General features: G+C 36.4%; 1 pseudogene; it reads right to left on the reverse strand.

Annotated features, from left to right (window-relative positions):
* Positions 1 to 206: 206 nt before the first annotated feature.
* Positions 207 to 22,378, reverse strand: LOC122355765 (annotated as a pseudogene).
* Positions 22,379 to 22,664: the final 286 nt, after the last annotated feature.

The raw sequence follows: 22,664 nt of genomic DNA on the forward strand, positions 1-22,664 counted from the left end.
GGATGTCAAGGTAACTATAGAAACGACATGAGGTTCGGGTTTTAGTTTGATTGGCTGGGCTTGGATTATTTAGTTGAGGGCACCTCTACCCTGCTCCAGATCTGGCCTCGAGGACTACAGGCCTCTAAAGTCTAAGCAGGGGCTGGATGCAAACAAACAGGGACAAAGCACTTAGGGGTTTGTTCTCAACACATGTCGTGCTGCATTCACCATTTGCAGGATGTATACCTCTGTATATTAAGGTTTGAGAGCCGCCTGATTTGACGCATCTGTAACACAGCGCACATTTATTAGACATATGCAGCGGCAGAAAGAGAACAGAGACAGACAGGCACAAAGAGGATATACTAGAGCGGGCAGTCTGGTGAATGGAGGCGGTTTTGAGCGGACAATGGCAAATATTTAATTTTTTAGGGTAAACCACCCTTTTAAGATTGAACTTTGGTCATTCCAGCAGTAAACATAAGCGAGTGACGTTGAAGAGACACATGGATGGGCTGGACATGGACAGGATGTGTGGCTACAAAACACTTCACAAAAGACAATTAAAACCAGGAGAGCACAAAGCGGATGAGAACTCGCAATGTCACTAAACAAAGCCGATTCTTACAGAGGCTGCCGAGCGCCTAGGACCCCGTTGGGCCACTATGGCACCAGAGATAGCCTTGATCCAGCCGTGCATCTCGTCTGGGCTGTCCGACTGAGAAATACAGAAAATACAGCAGCTTTCAGTCGAATTGTTTAACATTTATCCTAAATACAATCGATTAATGTGTTTATTACGTATTTAAAAAATGATTTAGAGTTAACCGAAGAGACTAGTCATTGCACGCTTTGTTAAAAAATAAATATAACCTCATCTCCGTGCATCTCATACTACTAGAATTGGTTATTCTCAGCATTTTCTATTTGTAAAATTTTATTTCAACTACTTTATTGTTGAAAAAAAAAAAGAAATTATTTTAAAATCATAAAAGTACCATTCTTATTTTTACCTGCCAATAAGCCCCTACAGTAAGAACTAATATGCATTTATTTTACCTTCACAAAATCGTTCACAAAAAGAATTAATATGAATTAAAAAATAAGATTCAATACTACCTGAATGTAGAAAGTTCTTGAGGTAGTAACCAGTTCAAAAAAGATTGTCCCTCATCATCAAGTCACTATTAGACACAAATCAGTATTAGACAAAAAAAAGCTAATATATAAAAATGGGTAAAATAAACTGTTGTAACAGCACAGCAGCACAGATGCATGATAGAAATGCTGTTATTGTTTGATTACTGTTTGTTTGTGCATAATTGTTTGTACTGTTATGCAAGGTCTGCCCAAACAGCAGAAATTTTAAACACTTTCGTCTAAGCGGTCACGTGTTTAACATTACCACAAACTTGGCAGCCTGGAGTAAATAAAAATAAAACAAATGTCATGTTTGTCTGACTTGATCCTGACAGATCACATGCCATCACCAGGACGTCTGCTCAGTGTGTGTTTTCAACCGAAAGATCCATTTTTAAAAGGTTATATATTGCTAGCATCACTAGCAGCTTCCTTAGAACTTGATTTGGTGGATGATTTCTGATGTAAATCTGCTCTTTTGAAATGTTTAGCAAATTACTTTCCAGATGATTTCCCAGGCGTAAAACAATCTGTGCCCTAATGACTGGCATGTCGCATGTTTAAATGCATGCATTTAAAGTTACGACAAAAAAATGGAAGTAGGATTACGAATTTCTATTTTTTTAAATACATGCATGGGTGAATTTCTAAATTAATTAAAGTATTAAATCTGGGGCCCATAACATTTTTAGTTAAAAAATGTTCCAAAATCAGTATATTGAGCTAGTGTTAAAAAACTATTGCCATGCTTTAGATTTACAACAGTTTAGCTTAAAATGAGGCTTTTTTAATTTGAGTGGTTTGATGTAATAAAGCCAATCGATCGCTCGATTAAATCACCACTGGTAGCGTGATTTCTGATAATGCTTTTTCTCGGGTTGGTCTGAACAAAGCGTGTGCGCACTTGTTATTTGTTCAGATGGCAATCAATAGGTGAAAATTAAGTGCGTGAGGCTAGGACATTAGATTCATCCGCGCTGGAGCACAACCCAATGCATGGAACATAATTCCACAAGTACCTGCAGTTCCGGTTTTCAAACATAGATGGCATCGAAGAGCAAAACGGACTGCAGCTGTAATGTCGAAACAACACGTACTTTTATAGTGCAACTCTAAAGCCGAACAATTGAGGCAATGTGGGTGAGTATTCGTCTCTTACAGTTTTTCCTCTAGATTTAACCACTGGCGTATGCAAGGCAAGACTTCCTTTTTGTGGAGAGCCGAATGACAAGGGGTGTGGCAGAAAGCGTGTTTGGAAACCATTTTGAAAAAAACAACAACAACAACAACAAACAAACTAAACAAGACAATACAAGACAAAACACTAAACTAATAAGAACAGAACAAAAACCCCAGAGCACTACTGACCTTTTGTTTACACTCCTGCACCTTGTTCACTTCTTTTCAGAAGAATGACTCATAACGACAGCTCGTTCCTAAAAACAAAAGCTTCATTCAGTGACTTATTAAATATCGTCTTTATTTCATGAGAGTGACTGAGCAATGAGCAAACATTCCAGCCGTTCTGGCGTGTGCAGTGAGGAAGTGCAGGCCCGAGCAGGGTGCTGAGCCAGGCGCAGGCCTGTGATTATCAGCCCTGAAATAGACTTTATTGACATCTACTGGAATGATTTAGCCTCTGACCAAGCCTCTCCTTCCTATGCCTGCCGTCCTCACACACACACACACACACACACACACACACACACAGAGTAGAGAGACAACTACAGTTAGCTTCCTTTTTGCTCTGCATGAAGCTGCTAAATGTTCTTGTCACTTTCGACAAAACAGCTGTCTTTTCGCGATGGTATTTAACAAATACTGTACTTTATCCCGGCTTATCAAAGCGGTTTCAGTTTGAAAATAGGTTCTGAATGCGAAATCAAACATTCAAGCAAAAAAAAAAAAAAAAAAAAACGGTTTAATAGTCTCTGCTATTCTTAACAAATTACGAATAAAAATAATTAGGCTACTATAAATCCGTGGGAAGTATGTTTTGTCAAACATTTTTAAACAGGAAGTTGTGTGTTTGAACAGTGGAACAACTTTCCCATTGTTCTGCCCCCTCAGTCAAAACAATTAACAACCATTTACCACGAGTTTAAAGGACTACAGGCAAAAAGTGAGTCTGTATGACGGTTTTCTTTATTTTAGAGAAACACGTCATATGCTAAAAATGGGCTTTCCATCAATACTCTAATGAGTATCCCTCACTCTTGAAACTGTTAACTCAAGCGTCACATTCAAACCTGCATTATAAACTTTTGAATTTACCAAATTTAAACCTGTAGGGTTAATAATTCTGATGGTTTAACTCCCATAATGTGGTTTGGAGCAGGGCTTATCTCAGTATTTCTTACTTTTTAAAAAATTACAAGTGTCCACTTGACCTGGGGTTGGGAACCATAGCATTAAAAAAAGCAGCTTTCCCAAGTACTAAAGACAGAAACTACAACAAAGAAAATGTATATATTTGGTTCCACTTTATATTCTGTATTTAAATCCTGAATCACAACTCACATTTGTGACTTAAAATAAATGTATTCTTAAAGTATTAAATATATTTAGGAGAATGTCCAAATAAAAAGTCCCTGAGTCTGTCTAAAGTGAAAAGTGAAAAAAAAAAAAAAAAAAAAAGTATAGTATAGTAGATTCACTTGAAATGTTGACATAGACATACATATATATATACATATATATATATATATATATATATATATATATATATATATATATATGTTTATATGTTTATCTAATTAGGATAACTTTTATTTAATTAGGAAAACTTTAAAACAACTATAAATATCATTATAACATGGCATGACAAAGATCTTAATTGTCATTTTGATTTTTAAAGGCAAAAAAGTATGCCATATGTCTCTGCAGATATTTTTAACATAGGAGTATTGTATTTGTTTCTAAAACATTATTATAGAAATCCCGGAAATTCATTATAAAAATTTAAAAGCAAAGATGTGCTTCCCAGTGTAGTCCCAAAGCAATAGCCACTGATATAGACATGTTCTGACACTGTCAGCCTGTTGACACAAAGCAAGAGGAATTCATAACACTGTGAACAAGTTCAAACAACCACACTAGGTAATGTGCGTGCACACACACACACACACACACACACACACACACACACACACACACACACACACACACACACACACACACACACACACACACACACACACACACACCACATAGTCTCCACTGGATTTAAGCTTTCACTCCCACATGAGTCACTGGTCTAATTTCTAGGGGCACATATATAAATATACTTCATTGGTGAAATGTGATTGGACACAGGATCAGATGGCACGAACAATACACAGGCCGGACTTTCACTTATCAGATGGGAGCTTACAGACAGGCTCATGGATGCACAGGTGCAAAAACACAATGAAAACAAAGAGCAGGACAGGCCAGTGGCTTGTGAGCCTAATCCAAGGTCAACAGCAGTGTGCAGGACTCTAGAGAGATGCAGGAGGAGGAAGCAGAAGAGGGAGAGACTAACCATGTCTGCGATTTGAAGTAGCTGAGCGCATTGTCATCCAGTAGAAAGTATCTCCTTTTTCCAGTTTTTCATCTGGAATAAAGAGAGAAAGGTTTCTTTTGAAAGTTAGCTGTGCTTTATGTGCAAAGCCTTTTCTCTGCCAAACTTCAGTAATGTGAACACGCGCTCAAACCAACAATTATTCAGACACTAGATATCATTTCTGTAATTTTTTATTAGTGGGTGCAGGAGAATGTAATGCATTTATGTGAGAGATGATAGTGGAAATGAAGTTAACTGCGACATGCTACACCCAAAAACAATAAAATCAACCTGGTCTGATAAAAATATGTACCTCTGAGCACTTTTTGCCTTGCTGCACGATTGCCGCGGTTTCAAAGAGAGAAAGCACACAATGAGTGGCGATAAAACACAGGTTCAATACGTGAACCCTGCCCGTTTTATTAAGGCGATATAGTTATGAATTAAGTGCAGTTCAGAATTAAATTATTAATAAGTTAATGCTTTACTATGTTATTAGAAATATGCCCTATACCAAATCCAATCCACACATACCCGTTAGTGTTGACAAATGCAAAACAGACACATTTGTTGATGCAACTGTGCCATTTCAACTTCTTTTTTTACTTTTTACACAGTTTTGTTGAAATGTAGTTACACTGGATTCAAACCGAGGCTCCTTTGCCTCTCAAACACGTCTCTGTACTTCACGAGCTACTGAACAAACTCGCCGTCTATGATATGAAGCTGGATATGTGTGACGCTATGCGCTCAAAAGCATCGTGGTAAAAATACGACGCCAGAGTTCTACTGCCTGTAGTGTTCATTTCTTTAGGAAACTGGCGGTGATATGTACTTACTGGGCACGCATTCAGTGTCTCGCTAAAAAGGCACGCACAGTATGTTTATGCCTTTGTGACAAGGTAGAGTAAAATAGATACAAATTTGGGACCAGAATTATTCAGATACTTTTTGCATATTCCACGCGAAGTGTTTTTCTTTTTAATTGCTAATGTGACCTTTTACAGCACAGGCTGAACAAAAATAAAAGCGTTGCTTGGCCAATTGGTTGACCTAAATTGGTATTATCTAATTGTGTACTTAAATTAAACAGCGGACAGCTATTCAGCGCTTGATTCATTTATGCGAGACAGTATAATCGGAAGGATGGCATTATCAAGATGAATTCGTGTTCGACACGGTTTAACTCTGGGCTCTTGTCATATTTTATTACCATTTTGTAAACTATAGCCAACAAACCGCGATAATGTGAGAAATGCTGAAGGTGTCTGAATAGGTTTTGTTTGACGGCATAAAGCCTTCTTGTATCATATTCGATAAACACATCTTCTCTAAATTATCAACATCGTGTAAAAGCGTATCAAATCACGATACATCAGGCTTTTTGTAGAATGCTTTACTTGTCCACCCTCAATCATCACTCAAGCATTGCGCGTTACATTTTTCCCCACAATAAAAAACAGTACAACTTTGAAAACTTGATCAAATAAAACTAGGTATTTAAATATTATCTTGCTAAGACTACATTGTTGGAAGATACAGAGCGGAAAGGACATTTTTTATTTCATTTATATGCATTTATGCAAGTATTCTGCTATACTGTTATCTAACTGACTTACATTACATGCTATCAGAATTTCATCTCATTTGTGTCGCAAATGAATATCAGTAACTGCATCAAATTGCATATTTCTGCTTATTTCAGACTTCTGAATAAATGTGAGTGTTTTTTCCCTTCCCAAGCATGAAATCTATATTCTATATCATATCACGAGCCCTAAAAAGTCGGATTTATGAAATGTGATACTCCAACAAAAAAATGCATATACAAACTTGTTCTGCACTTTTACTCACCAAAGCTCCTGTTTGACACAATATCCAGCTTTAATGACTGACTGGTCTTGTTACTCCGGCTCAGGTAAAGCGGTAGCTGACCGGAGGTTTTCTCAACCCGCTCTTGTCTGCACCGTTCTGACCTTCCCCCTTTTCTCTCTGAGAGACAGCGACATACAACAATGTTGATTATGTCTATTTATTTTACCACAAACACATGCTTTGAAAAGTTTCAATCAATTGGGTATCATGAGTGTACATCAAAGATAAACCGACTGATTATCATGAAACTGCTCAGCGTTCCATACAGGATTTTGTATTTGCAGTTTTAATATCGTTAATGTGTCACAAGGTTAAATGACCTGTGTGGTGGTGATGATGGGGTATTACTCACGATAATCTCGGTCTTGTAGGACACTTTGTTTAGTGGCGCCTGATGTGTCCACATGATTCTGCTGCATTATGGGCCACCTGCTCACCTGACTTTGGCACCTGGCGAAGAAGTAAGAAAAGACAAAAAAAAGCATAACTAATTTGTATGGAACGAAACTGGTTGCTTTATACATTTACAGAGTTTATTTACATTTGGAATCAGTAAGTCACGATTTTTTTTTGTTATGACTGTTGGTGAGATTTCTATAAAAAAAAAAAAAAAAAAAAAAAAACACTGACCTCATATATAAAAATCCTAAAAATAAATGCATCACCGTTTCCACAAAAATATCAAGAATCACCAATCATCATATTAGAATAATTTCTGAAGCATAATGGCTGCTGAAAATTAAAGCTTTCTTTGTAAGTAATACATTACATTTTAAATATATTAAGATTGAAAACTAATTTAAATAAATGCCATTTTATAATACAATTTTTTTTTTTTTATATTTCACAATATTACTGGAATTTTGATCAAATAAATGCAGCCCTGGTGAGTATTAGAGACTTCTTAAACATCTTACCGATGCCAGTTACTTTTTGTAATGATGCATGTATTAAAGTTTTTTAATTCTCTCCCATTGCCAATGAAATAAATAATAATAAAAACACTGCAATTTAGACAAAATAAATCTAGACATTTTCTTTTCCCCTCAGTGTAAATGAATAATTTGTCCCTGTGGTTGAGCCAATGCAGTGATCAATCGCGCTGTTAGTATAGGCTGACTGACACTACTGATTCTGTGGGGATGGCAGTTCATCGCTTAGTGCCTTCAGGCCAAAAATACTTTACTCATCAATACACCATCACTACAGATGCAGCCCCTGACCCAAAACAAACCGCCAGTTCTAATCACGTTAGCATCCAGTGGCAAACAAATCCTGCGCTGCATGATAACTCTGCATTAACATTCAAACAATGTTATTAGCAGCATCTACGTTATGATTTGACATCGCCCATATTGAATATTCTGATTCTTGTACGCATCATAAATGACCCAATGTGTTTTAAGCTGGATGAAGATGATTAAGCCAATATCAACCTTATAGATGGCTGGCATATACAAAAATATATAAACAAAAAGCAAAGAACATGTACTGTGCATCTCTTTTCTCACAATAGAGGTTGTGATGTAATCAATAGGACCCTGATTTGATGCAAGATTCAATGGTTACTTTTTTCAAAACGAAAAACAACTCAATTCGATTTGAAAGAAAAACAAAAATGTTCTATTAATAGTTAGTTAACTATTTCGCCTTTAGTCGGAGTTTCTGCCTTTAGTCTCCTCTTTCGCTGATGAAATTCATGTTTTATCAGCTTTAGATCTGAAGACGGACTTGGGAAATCTAAGACTTTCTATTTCTTTTTGCGCTGATAAACTCCCCTGACTGAACTGGCAGGATGCTTTGGCGTAGTTTGGTGGCATTTTCTTGAACATTGGTAGCCAAGATGGTTTCTTGCCCTTCCAAATTCATTCTGCTACTGTCATCATGCATTAAGTCAATATTAAAAATACCAAGAGTGCCTCTTCCAGAGACAGCCATGCATGCTCATGCCAATGACACCACCTCCAACAAGCTTTACAGATGAGGCCGTTTGCTCAGGATCATTTGCAGTTGACTTTTTCTCCACACTTTGGCTCTCCCATCACTTAGATAAAGGTTAATCTTTGTCTCGCCTGTTCATAAAACTCAGTTCCAAAACTCTACAGGCTTGCAAACTGTAACCTTGCCTTTGGTGCTTTCTCGGTACTGGTCGGAGGTTTGCATCTTGCTGTGCAACATCTGTAATTTGGTGTCCAATGTGGACAGTAGATTATCAGAGCTTCCCCAGCTTTCTGGAGGTCGTTACGATTTTAGGTGACATTGCGTTCATTTTTCATCAGTTACTGTTGTTTTTCTCAATCAGGTCAATGTTGGTTGCTGATATTGCCAGTGGTTTCCAAACTCCTAATTGCACAACGGCCTTTGATTTTGCCGCACTTTCTCTTTTCTTTTGAGCATCCAAATTGCTAAAAGTTCTCTCAAAGTCATCTTAGGAAAATTATGTAACAAAATGCAACTGATCAACTAGAAAGACTTATGCTGACATCACGAAACTAAAAAAGTGCTGATCTTCTGTGTTGAATCACCCAATAATAAAATTCCTGACGTTATGGAGATTTTGCCTCATATTCGCCTTTTAATCATATTTACAGATTTCTTCACTGTCCAGCAAACGGAACAAAAAAGCCAATAAATTCATTTAAAGAATACTATAACATTTCTCTTCTTTTATGTTTACTGCTACCTTAGTCTATGGCCTAAGACGCTGGGATGGGTTTCAGTATACCCAAGTGTTTTGAAGAACACAATGGATTATTTTCTTATTCAATTTTAGCAGAGAAACTGTATTTAATGTAGGTTAATAGTGTCGGAACTGTTCTCTGCTTGGAGAACTGTTCTCTGAATATTAAGAAGAATTTGATCCAGGGTCAGGACTTACTGTGATTTTGGTGGCGTTGTTGAGGGCACTGACCCACTCCACTAAATCCTGTTTATCATTCGCCTGCAAGTAAAACTTCCTCATTCCAGCGTTGATGACTGTGGGAGGACACCAAATTTTTATATTTAAACAAATTTGAGATGATGACATACGCTAATCTATGTCATGTCTAAATCTCTGCTTCTAGGCACGGAAAAAAATGTGCTTTCACACTAGCATTTCTGGTTTGCATTCAGGTTAAAGTAAAATAAAATGAAATATCTGCCTTCCATGAACATCAAAAACAAACAAACAAATAAACAAACAAACAACACACAATTACTAAAATTATTTAAAAAAATAATAATAGTATCTCGGTTATGCTAAAATAACACATACCAGCAAACCACAGCAGGGTCTACTTGAATAGGTAGTAATGTGAACTCCGACACGGTTTCGCTGCTGATAAATGCAAATGTGCAAGTGAACCGCTATTAATGAGGAAATGATTCGGTCAAATGCGTGTGTGTGTGCAGTCGTGTGCAGTCACTTTCTGACAAGTGGGACTGACGTGCACAGAAAGATTGTACTTCTCATTTCTAAATATGTCACTGTTAATTAACCGTCGCTAAACATGAAATGTTATCTTCACAAGTCACAAAGTATTTTCCTGTGCAAGTGTAAAAGTGAAAACTCTCATGTCCCTTTTGTGTGGCTGGCAGGCTACTATAGTTACTGTGTTAACTTAACGCATGCTGAAAACTTCCTGTCGGTGTTTCCAAAAACCTTTATTAAAATCACCCTTGATATCGAGATTCAATGAATTTGACCTTCAATGAACTTAAAGAACATGCTTTTAGTGAATAGCTAACATTAAAGAATCAAATAGCATACGTATTCACGGGGTCTGAATCACTTCAGGGAGGTCATACTGATGTGTGACTAATTTTAGTATCTGTCTGTTGCTCACGTACACTACTGACAGTGGCCTCTCATCTGACTCCGCTGGGTATAGTCCCAGAACTCCCAGTGTGTGATTGTCTCTGGCTCTGATCTCAGAAACAATAGCCAAGGTCAGGGGTCATGGTCTAACATGCCCTACGTTCTGTGTACTGCGTCCTCTGAGTGACACGAGAAATAAATCAATTGCTTACCAAAGCAGAACTCCGCCTTTGGCGCAATTTGGTGGCATCGCTAACCTAGCAAAATATGATCAGATCAATAATAATTCTACACATATGCATATTTAAAGGTGCGCTAAAGACATTTTCTACTATATATATTAGGGGTGGAACAGTACACAAACACGATGGTCAGTACATACCTCAATTTTGACATCACGGTTCAATATGGTTTCAGTACAGCAGGAGGGGAAAACTAAATATAAATTGCTTTTTTCTTTTTTTTTTTATTCAACAATTGTTTTAAACAACTATAGGAAGCCTTTTTTACATTTATATAAGGTTACAATTAGCAAATTTAAATTCAATTACTATTTATTTTAAACAACACTCAAATTTAAAGATTGTATGGAAACATGTAAATAGTTTTTTTAATTAACTACTCATTTATACCATTTCTATTTGTTGTTAAAAACCTGTTTTATGTTAAAAACATATTTATATTATGAAATTGACTCAAGATACTTATCCACATGATAAAGGATATCTCACATGTTTTGATTAACCCAATATCACCCAAAAAATCGTGGTTATGGTTTTTGCCTTTGTATGGCAGTATCTAATATTCTAATAATCTAATATTTCACAAAAAACTGTCAATCATGTTCACAGACTGCTCTCCAAAACATTTGTTTGTCATAAAAAAAAAAAAAGCTGTTTCATTTTCTGCATTCACGCATCTGTAGCAAGAATTTTGATAGGTAAGGATGACGAATATGAAAAAAAACGCATAAAAATTCTGCGAATTTAAATTTCTAAAGACCTTCAGTACAGGCTATGGCGATATGGTGAAAAGAGTGTCAAAACAGGATGCATTGTCTGGTTTTTCTGAAAAAAAAAAAAATGGAATGATAACCTAAAAACCTGTACTGAACATTTTCATTACAGATACATGTACCGTTGCACCTAATACATATTTATTATTGGCTAGGAATTACAATAAACAATGAAATTGAATGCAAAGAAAAAGCCATGTCTCACAAACAAGCAGCACAATATCAAATTTATAGTTGGTAAAATATAAAGTTGGTAATAACAGGTAATTACAAACCTTGGATATATATGTTAGTTTGAGAGAGCTCGACACAGGGATGTTCCTTCTGGAAGATTCTGTAGAAGGAGAAAGCAGAAATCATTAGAGCCAAAATTCAGAATATAAAATGATGCAAGCTGATTTGATGTGAGAAGTGTGTTTGTGTGTGTTTTGAGGCAGTGTCTGAAAACAACCGTGGACAGAATACATTTACGGTGAGAGTAATGGTATTCTCCAAAGTTGTAGAATTGCACAGGGGTCTATGAAAGTTTTAGCACACATCTACAGATGCAGTGAGGTAAATTATTCAAAGTCAGACGTGGCATCAATAAAAGATGCTGGCTGGGGCTACTGACTGAGTCTTAGATAAAGTGATTGGTGCAGAACCCTGCAGCAGCCGAGAGAAAGAGAGAATCCATTAAAGGAAACAAAGAAAGAACATGAAGAATCAAAAAAGACAGGTCCTGACATAGGCTCTTCATCAGTGATCTCAGTTCTTGTCAGCTTTCGCCAGAGATTTCCTATTTTACTCCAAGCTAAATACTGAAAGCATCAAGTATGCACTGAAACACACCAAGAAAAACATTACCATTTATTTTCAATACATTTTATTGTGTTAATTAACTATTTTTTTCATTAAACGCTTTATAATTAACCATCTTCGTGAGATTCCACGACAACACAGTTATGAACAGTCAGTTTGCTAGTCTGGAGTCTCAGACAAGACACCCTTATAAAGTCGCACAGTAAAGCAAAGTGTGACCCACACAGATGCAAATACATTTACGCACATACAAACAACATAAATCTGAATGGTTAGATCACCTAGTTAGATCAACTGGTCTGAGAGGCAAAGACACATTAATGCCCTCTAATACTTCATGAGGTCCAACAGAGGCCATGACACATATCCTTTACCATCCAGCACTTGAGAGGTGAAGTTTCTCAGAGTAAAAATACCAATTACAATTATAGTTTATTATAAACAAGCTGTGTAAAAGAGGAAATGTTAGTATCACACATTGTTTTTTGCATATCAAGGCTCGAACCGTAATAGCAGAAAAGGTCAACTGTGGCTTATGGTTTTCCTGTTTCCCGACAGCAATGAAGGTGTAGTTCTCTACAGTTACCGCCCCAAACCACCAAGACACTGAATCATCGCACTGTAGAACTGTGGTGTGTTTTCAGTGATTTGAGTAAAAAGTTTTTCTTTTTTCTCATCCATTTGGGAACTGGACTACTTTAGTTACAAATAGTTAAGTTTGTGCAGTAGCTTCAGTCGTGGTGTTGTGGCATCAGTTGTGTTTCTGTCCACACAGGCCAGAAGAATGCTTTTATTAAAAAGCATAAAGAGAATAGTTTGATTTCAAAATGTATCCATAACGTATTTATTATGTGAAACTTAAATGGGTCAATGACTAGCCCTGGGGTATACTGCATACTATATATATATATATATATATATATATATATATATATATATATATATATATATTTATTTATTTATTTATTTATTTTTTTTTTTTTTTCACTGACAGGGTGAAAGAGAGGATGATGAGTAGATACCTGAGGGTTATCCATGTACCACACCAGGCTGCCTTCCAGGGTGTCCAGAATGAAGTAACGTCAGGGGAACTTGCCACGCTGCTCTCCATTTCCCTCTATGTCTAGAAAGCCACAGATCCGATTCTGACGATCTACGACGGCATTTCTGGAAACTAAGCATTACCCTGCAAAAACAAAGGAAACAATGCTAATTATAAGGGAGATGAGAAGAGCAGAGAAAGAGGTGGAAGACGGTAATTAAAATAAATTTGTATCTTCGTGTAATCGTCTGGGAAAACGCTGGTAATTTCCTATGATGTCACACATGGTCATGCTCCATGAAAATGACACTTATTTCATTTCAGACCTCGGTGCTGATGAAAGCCCCCATCAGACGGCTGCATGAATACAAATGACTTGATTGTGACATTACCACAGCTGAGAAGCACTGCACAACTTAAACGGTGTAATTTACAATTTAGCTGCAGCCTCTCTCTAAATGTCATAACGGCACCATAGTAACTGTGTGATTCATGCAGAAGTTATGCCCATTAAGGTAGAAATAAAACCAAAAGCTTGAGGGACAAAATCCACAAAAAGTGATGAAAATGCCAGATATTTAAAATGTGGGAGCAGTCAACTAGTGGCTGTGCATCAATCCTTTAAGGATAAGGATACTTAAATGAACTCGACTGTGTAACAAAGGTGCTGAAGTCTTTGAGGTTTCTGAGCTGCAAGACTTTTCCTCTTTAACTACAGGAATATTTCACCCCCAAAAATATAAATTCTGCCATCAATTATGCATCTTTTGTGTCAGCCCAAATCCAAGTAAAGCTTTCATTTATCTTGAAACAGAAATTAAGCTATTTTAATGAAACCTGTAAGATTTCTTTCTTAAGTGAATAATAGGAAGATATTTGAATTATTTACTAATAAGCTAGTGTTTTCACAGTCCGCAAAAATTCATTTCCTGATTCGCCATCTCCACATAGATGCAGCTTTAGAGAGAGAAGTCATCTTTACAGATTATTCATTATTATTATTATTATTATTATTTCTATAGATATATTTATCATATCACCTTTTCGCCAAGTCTCTGTACATTTTTGTGAAGTGCTCCCTTTCAAGACGAGATGGCAGAAAGCACATCGTGTTTGTTTTCTTTATTTTACAAAATGACGTTTTGTTGATATTGTCAACGCACATTTATTATTATAGCGCAGGTTTACCGTTTAAACATAGGTATACTTGACACGTCTATAGATTTTATTTTAGGCATGTCGCAATGATTTGAGAAGGCTAAATTGATCAATCATAGTTTATAATCCACTGTCTGCAGCTGAACTACAGTGAACATATTTATATATGTTTTTCTAAATTGATCGAAATATAATAATTTTGCCATTACACTCAAAACTTAACTATTTTAATAGCTGAACCAGTACCCGGGCTTTGGACCCGGGCTTGAGCTTGAGAGTCTCGGGCCAGGGCCGGGCGGGGCTCAAATTTGAGGCCCACGCTGGGCTTTAATACAGGAGTACAATCTGAAGGCACTTCCAAGTCCAAGCACTCAAACTTCAACACACATTTTCCTCCAGGCTCTGATACTCACTGACATAAAGTGCAAAGCTTAACAAGCTATCATGGTCAGATCATGTTTCGAGCAAGAGAAAGCTCTTTCAGCCTCATGAGTCCTCAAGAAAAAAGATGAAACTGTTCACCGACCACTGTGAAAGACCACATGCTAACACTATAGAGATATTGTGATAAAGACAGAAACAACAATCGATTAAAAAAAAATACTAATATTCGACACAATAACAAGAAGTAAAATATCGGCATACTTAGACAAATTAAAAGAAGATGGAGTCAATGCCTGTGAATGGATCCACCGAACTTCAACATTAACAACACGAAAGCGTAATGTTTCCTACTGCGAGAAAGCGATTTATTCCTACATCACAACGATAAGCGACAAGAGAAAGGAAAACATTTTGTAGACTCAGACAGGAGAATGCTTCTTTTCTCCATGGCTGCCATCACTGGAGAACTGTCACATTTCTGTCTCGAACGCGAGAAGAAAATTTCATGGCAAAAAGAGTGTTTTCTGAGTGACAGCTTCCATCGCTTGAACAGCCTTAATCTGGGATTGCAGTGATGAGATAAAATGGTTTGTGATATAGTTGGAACACTCAACGGATTTAAACTTAAGATGCGCTTTATATTTGTAACTTTTGCAACTACTATGCTTTCCAACACCTCAAGACTTCATAAACAACTCGACACAACAAATTGGAAGAGATATGATGAAACTTTGCTGCAAGGTTTGAAGACTTCAACACACCTCCAGTTAATTCAATTTGCTATTGCTGTAGAGAGAGTTTGCGCACACAAGGTTCTCTGCACGATAGCGCAGTCCTTTATGTGTTTATATTTTTCCTTTTTGATGTTGTGGATATTTAAGACTTTTTAATCATTTTGTGGATATATGCACTATACGTAACAGCCAGAAACAATGTGGCAAAATTAAATATCTTTCCACTGTTTTTTGTGCCATGTAATGAAAATAGCAACAGTCTTGAAAAGGATTATTGAAAAGAAAAACATGTGAGACAGGGTCTTGGTTTAATCATTAAATTGTTGGTATGAATGGAGGAAGAGATCAATGTGAGATTTCAGTCAACTACAGGAAAGAGACAAGGTCTCTGCAAAGCTCTGCATTACATCACTAATGAGAAACATGTCATTTTTACAGGAAGTTAACATTTTGATTAAAAACATTAATGAATTACAATTAGATCAGTGCGATGCATTTACAAAAAAGTCAATATTAATTTCATGCTAGGGCATTTTGTCTTTCATATTGATAATATTAATTATATTCAGTCTAGATAACTCTGAAAATGCTTGATAAAATTATATTTTAATAATCTAGCCCTCAAAAGACGATAGTTTGCCCTCATTTGCTGTATTGTGATAACACCTGTATGTACAATTTCATACGCATTTGCTGTAGATTTATTTTTATAACACAATAACTCACTTAATGCAACGCATTAAATATTTAAATAAATAAGCAGCACATTTTTAAATTGTTTGAAAAAAATGATGAAGATAAATAAAAACTACATCTAAGATGCTAACAGTTCCCCTCATTCAAAAATCAAAACACAAAAAGCTGTTCTGAATATCTGCTTTTCAGAAATGCGAAGCAGGTTCAATCTCGAACCCAGATTCACTGGAAAAATGTGTGTCTATTTTTACAAAGCTCCAAAAACACACTTAAGCATACAATTTCGACTTACGTGTACACTAGTAGCAGTAAAACACCAACGATTTATGTTCCTTTTAACGCAAATCATTACAGGGGTAGAAACGTCAATTATTGTCTTACTAATAAAGACTCAACGCTATGTTATAATCTCAAAACATCTGATTTTGTAATGAATAGCCTACATTTTTAGCCTCATGCATACGGAGTATATGGCTTTTCTAATGCAGTAAGCTTGCTTGGTAGCTCACCCGGTACAGTACGGTAGGTCTCGCTATTTTTCAAATGAATAAGCATTAACCTTTTACTGCCACTCATTTTGAAACTTCTGTGTAACTCGTGTAAGCAAAGTAATATGCATTTGTCAAAAATGTTGCCATAGGCAAATATTTTTTTCATGAGCCTGGGTTGGCCAATCCTCTTCCCCTTCTCTCCAAAGGAATTTTCTCTTACTTTCTACTGCATTTGTGAGGTATGTGCACAACTACATATTACCGTGCATGTTGTCTGAACAACAACTAGTTGAGCAGTTGGTCTTAACCCCGCATAACTAGGCTGCAACTGTCTGACATCACAAATTATTTTGCATTTAAATGACCTGTCACTGTAAACCTGTTGGATTGCTTCATAATGTAGGAGTAGAGTCAGGAATCATGTGCTCTGTGTCCTTGTGCAACTAAGTTACTAACCCTGTGTTTGAGCAGTTGGGAGCCACTCCGGCATGACGAACATGCTAGCGAAGAGATTTGAAAGCTACAGTGACTCTATAAAAAGGAAGAGAAAGCGTAAGGTTGGCTAAGCCATCACAGATTTGCAAAAACAAACGATAGCATGCTCAGTACTGGTAAAAAAAAGCTTAAACTGGGTAACTGACAAAAAAGGTGAAGTTTGAAACACGCAGGCTCTTCAAGAGAAAATAAAAAAATTAAACCAGCAAGTTTTAAACTACCAGGTGATTAGTCTAAGTGACTAAAAAGTAACTACAATTCATATACATGCTGAGATATGCAAATTATTTCAAAAATAATTATAATTAAACACGAGCCACGCAAACGTTTAAAAATACCAAAAAGGGCCATTCGGATGGCAAATTAGCATTAGATCGCAATACTATAAAAGCGCGGATGGGAGGAAATAATTCTGCATTTGATTTGCTGACAACGCGAAAATTAAAGAACGAAGACGCGCAACTCATAATAAATCTAGCCTTAAACGTGAAAGCTAATAATAATAATAATAATACAACAATAAGACATGTAGTAATAATACTAATGTCAAAATCGTCCATTAGTTCTAAAACACCTCTAGTTTACATACAAGAGGTTTCCAAGTTTCAAAGGAATTATTAAATGTCACCTCCTTCACTTGACAGCTAATTAAAGCTATTGCCATATATGGAAAAGTATAAACCGAATGTCTAAAAAGCAGAAAAATGCTGAGCAACCACTTTTGAAATCTAATGGTGCAACAGTGTTCTGAAATCTTACTCTATAGAGGTTGTGCCCACACAGACCGATGTCAATGCAACATAAACCACAATGGCAGTTTTACAGGAAACATTGACTATTATTTAATAAAGGGCGCTTACAAGTTCGAGTTTTATAAGCGAAGTTAAGTTACAGACATCTATAATTAGAAAATGCAAGACAGGTGGTAAATCCACTTGTTGCGAAGATTATATGGCCCTTTATATACACATATAAGCATATGCGCATAACATGTACACAGCAGCTTCAAGTGATGGGTTGATGGGATTTGGAAAGAGGACCATTTTTTCATCTTTCCAAGTCAAACAATTGCACCTATGCTTTCGTTGCAAAACGCACACAGTACATTTTGAAGCAAGCTATAGCAAAACTGATTGTTTATATAATCACAAAGTGTAAACTATATCATAGCCTGCCAATATATATGTCAAAGGTTGGATATACACTGTATAGCATTCTACTGTATGCATAGTCTCACCTAAAAAAAAATCTTGACTGCTCGATAGTATACACTGCTTGTGGCGAGTAAGTGGATGTATTTATACATCCAACTTGATTATAAAGAGCTGTGAAATAATAGTAGACATATTGCAACAAGGTAAATAAAGTTGAAAAATAGCTTTTTTATTAGTGTCATGATGATGGATAAAGGTTTAATACACAGGAAGTGCTCTGTTCGTCTCTCTCTGATTCATAGAGACTGACAAATATAGATACACACACACACACACACTCACTCACTCACTCACCCAGACCTCTGATGACCATGCGATAGATATATATATACACACACATATACACGCACATAACACCCATGAATGTCCTCACTTATTAAAAAGCACATAATCAATCTGTGCCTACAATAAAAGCAACAGTAGCACGCTGTCTGTCAGATCACATGCCCTGCAGGCCCTACCTGAGCTTCTGTTTATGTTCACAGATTTAGGTTTAAGGGAGGCAGAGTGACAATTCCTTCCATATTCACTGTCAACAGATTTAAATCAGGTGTACAGTCGGAGATTTTTTGTTACATTATCTAGCAAGAGATGCATGTGGCACGTGAGACTGTTCCCGAGTCAGGTAAAACTCGTGAAACTACAGGAAGGGAAATGCTAACTGGATTGACTGGATCTAGAGGAAACGGCAACGAAGTATTCCTATGCTGAGCATTATTGTTTTTTTAAGCCCCTGGATGCAAAAAAGAGAACAAGTCTTACCAATTGGAAAGAAGCACCAGTGGCATTTCAGCAAAATTATACTACGTCGCTAAATTTTGCGATGCTTTAAAGTGAAATGTCCACTAAAAGTGCGTTTAGTTTTCTCCAAATCAATCTGTCAGTATTTTATGATGTTGGTTGTTGTACATGGTTTTCATAGCATGTACAACATAGCACCTAAACCTTAGGGAAAAACGATATGATATCAAGTCCCGATGGTTAGCATTACCGTTTCATATTTTAAATATCGTTAAAACGCATTTGCTTAAACTGATTTTGTAAACTTGCGTGTAACCTCGGAACAAAGGGTTAATAATGCTGTCATAAACTGAGTATGACATTTTTGACCGTGTTTTTTTTGTTCTTTCCTATTAAAATGCTTGATACAGATGCAAAAAAAAAATGCAGTAAATCGAACTTGATACGAATTTTTTTACGACGATGGAACGTTTTGGAGCGTGTTTGAGGTCGTATTTATTTTTTTTTACATGTGAAAATATCAGACAAACATTAAGCGTAGCAACGACCTTTACTCCAGCCCAAAATTTAAATTCTGTCATTAACTGCTCACCGTTCATCATTCAAGTATCAGCCGACTAATCGCGCTTGCTTATTATTAAGCATTTAAATCGTTGTAATGAGCCTTTACCTCGCTTGCCCGATAAGCTACTAAACTGTTAGTTCACCCAAAAATTTTAATTAGCATGTGTTTTTAATCACCTTCAAGCCATCCTAGGTGTATATGCCTTTTTTCCTTTCAGACGAGTCCTGACATTTCTAGTGGGTGGATGTTAAATAAAATGTGTGCAAATGTAATAGAACACAGCTGCAGGATATACCTGAGAAAATTGGTAAAATAATGCAGATTATATTATAATTGTGTGTGTGTATATATATATATATATATATATATATATATATATATGTGTGTGTGTGTGTATAAATTCTAAAAAAGAAATGAATTGATCAACATAACTTTTGAACTATAATACGGTATTTGTGTCCAAACTCTATATTGCTTTACGTGCAAAAGTGCTGTGCAGCAGCACAACACCTGACTGTTTTCACTTCAGCACTGCTGTTTTGGAGGAACTTTGATATATATTTGATACCCTTTGACATACTTGCTCGACAGGTTTGACATATCATCCTTGAGTAAAATACCTTGAGCATAACATCACACAACAACCCATTAATTCTGCATCGTTCGTGCGCGTTAAAGTCGGAAAACCATTCAATCCACTCTTCGGCGTTACAATCTTAGTGCTTGCACTTCCATAATATCGTAATACGAATGAATCGTCGATACCACGAAAAAGTAAATGCACGCTTCAATTTACACAGGTCCTAACTCAAAACCCGTAATATCTGTGGAAACGAGGAAACTGTGGAATAACAGCCATGAAAATACAGAACCCAGCGCAGCAATTCAAAGAATAGTTCGCCTAATTGTGAAATTATGGCAGCTACTATTGTTATTATTATTAATACTAATTTATATTGTTCTCACGCAGCTCTTTTCCATACGCTAACATATTATATAACAAATAATTCCATACAGTAATAAAAAAATGTATCTGAGTAAGGTCTGCAATATCTGAGCCCGAACTACTTTACACTTAAGCAATGACAATGGCAAAAAGTAGGTACTATCATAAAACATGTTTAAACCATTCTTGATGCAGCGTGATTACCATGACGCTTATCGATTACTGAAGGAATGGGGACAGCGATTTAGAAAGTGGTACGCAAAATGCAATTGAAGAGAAAAAACAACAGCAGAGTGCATGCAACAGTTGGGTTCCAGATATTAAAAATCCCATTCATTTTCTTTAAAAGCCAATACTTAGGCAACTATAACTTACACAAAGTACCTATGTATTATTAAGTGGTTGTAATCGAGAGTGGATATAGTTTTGTTAAAGCTGTTAAACAATTAATTGCGTTAAATCACATTCAAAAAGTTACACACCTATCTTACGTTAAGTAAAGATCATGTTCTGTGAAGATATTTTTGTAAATTTGGACAACGACCTAAAAGGTGATTTTCTCTCTCTCTCTCTCTCTATATATATATATATATATATATATATATATATTTTTTTTACACCTTCAGATTCCAGATGTTCAAATAGCATCTCAGCCGAATATAGTCCTAACAAACCATACATCAATGGAAAGCTTATTTATCCTTATTTCAATTAATTTTTAGTCAGAAATATACACGTTACACACATGTAGTATGTAAAAAACAAACCTTTATTTTGAATGTGATTAATCTTGATTAGGCATAATCATTTTGCAGCCCTACTCTAAATCAATAGTTATATATATATATATATATATATATATATATATATATATATATATATATATATATATATATATATACAGTACCACAGTACCATATTTATTTATTTCCTTAAAATCAAAGTTTGTTACGTTGTGAATCCCTTGAAGCTGATTTGTTTGTTGTTTGGTTCATTATCATGTTTCATCAAACAGGTCCAATTCTTTATGAGAAAGATTCACTGTACCTCAAAAAAACCAAGGCCACTGAAAAAAAATGGGCGGCACTTTTTAACTCTAGATCAAAACTGTGATTGAACTGGTCTTTTTCCCCATCTCAGTACCATTGACATGGTAACACCATCTGATACTATCACTGCATCGCTGTAACACGGTTTCACCACATTACAGGTATTTCTACAGCATTTACGGGCATCACATGCGCGTTTGTGCGTTCCATGCATGCTTATTATGTCTAAAAATGCTGTCTAGTTAAGCAGTAGAGCTATGACTACAGACTAACGCATCAATGCCATGTCCTCAGACAAAATCTATCTATATTTCAGATAGCGAGGTCAAAAAAGATTTTACACGTCAAGGCTAAATTAACTAATGTGTTCCGATCGGCACGTAACCTGTTATCTGTAACAGAAGCGACAGGTTTTGCATAAAGTGAGCTAGTGAACTGCCCCAGTAAATGTGTAACTAACGTTACTGATTTGATCACAACCAATACAACGCATTCAAAGTTTAATATTCCACGATATGTCTCGTTAGTATATGTGTAGATAACTTACACGCTTATAAGCAGCTGTGAAACTCCTGTGCAGCAGTGTTCGGTCTGCCTGTGCTGGACTTTCAGCCCATCTCCCACAAACTTCCGGACGGTCTGCCTATCCCGCAACTGACGGGCGGAGAGCGGAACTGCGAATCCACTATGATGTGGGATGCGCTCATGCGAATATTAATTAGGCCCTGCTGACGTCGCTAGGCAACCTTCCTAGAATGTCCAGTCAGGCTTCTGTATTAATAAACATGAGCCAAGCCCTCCTGGCAGTTGGACTTGACAGTTGTGTAGCAGACTAACGCCCACATTCCTATCCCCTGCATTCAGCCAATCAAATAGCCGTCTGTCAGGGGATGTGATTAATATTCACGACCCAAACCTTCACCATAGTGGGATTCATAAAATTACGACCGAAGGCGGAAAAGGCCTCTTTTTCTCCGGATGTACAGAAAGGAT

Source organism: Puntigrus tetrazona, chromosome 12 (assembly GCF_018831695.1).
Source record: "Puntigrus tetrazona isolate hp1 chromosome 12, ASM1883169v1, whole genome shotgun sequence".
Classification (NCBI taxonomy): Eukaryota; Metazoa; Chordata; class Actinopteri; order Cypriniformes; family Cyprinidae; genus Puntigrus; species Puntigrus tetrazona.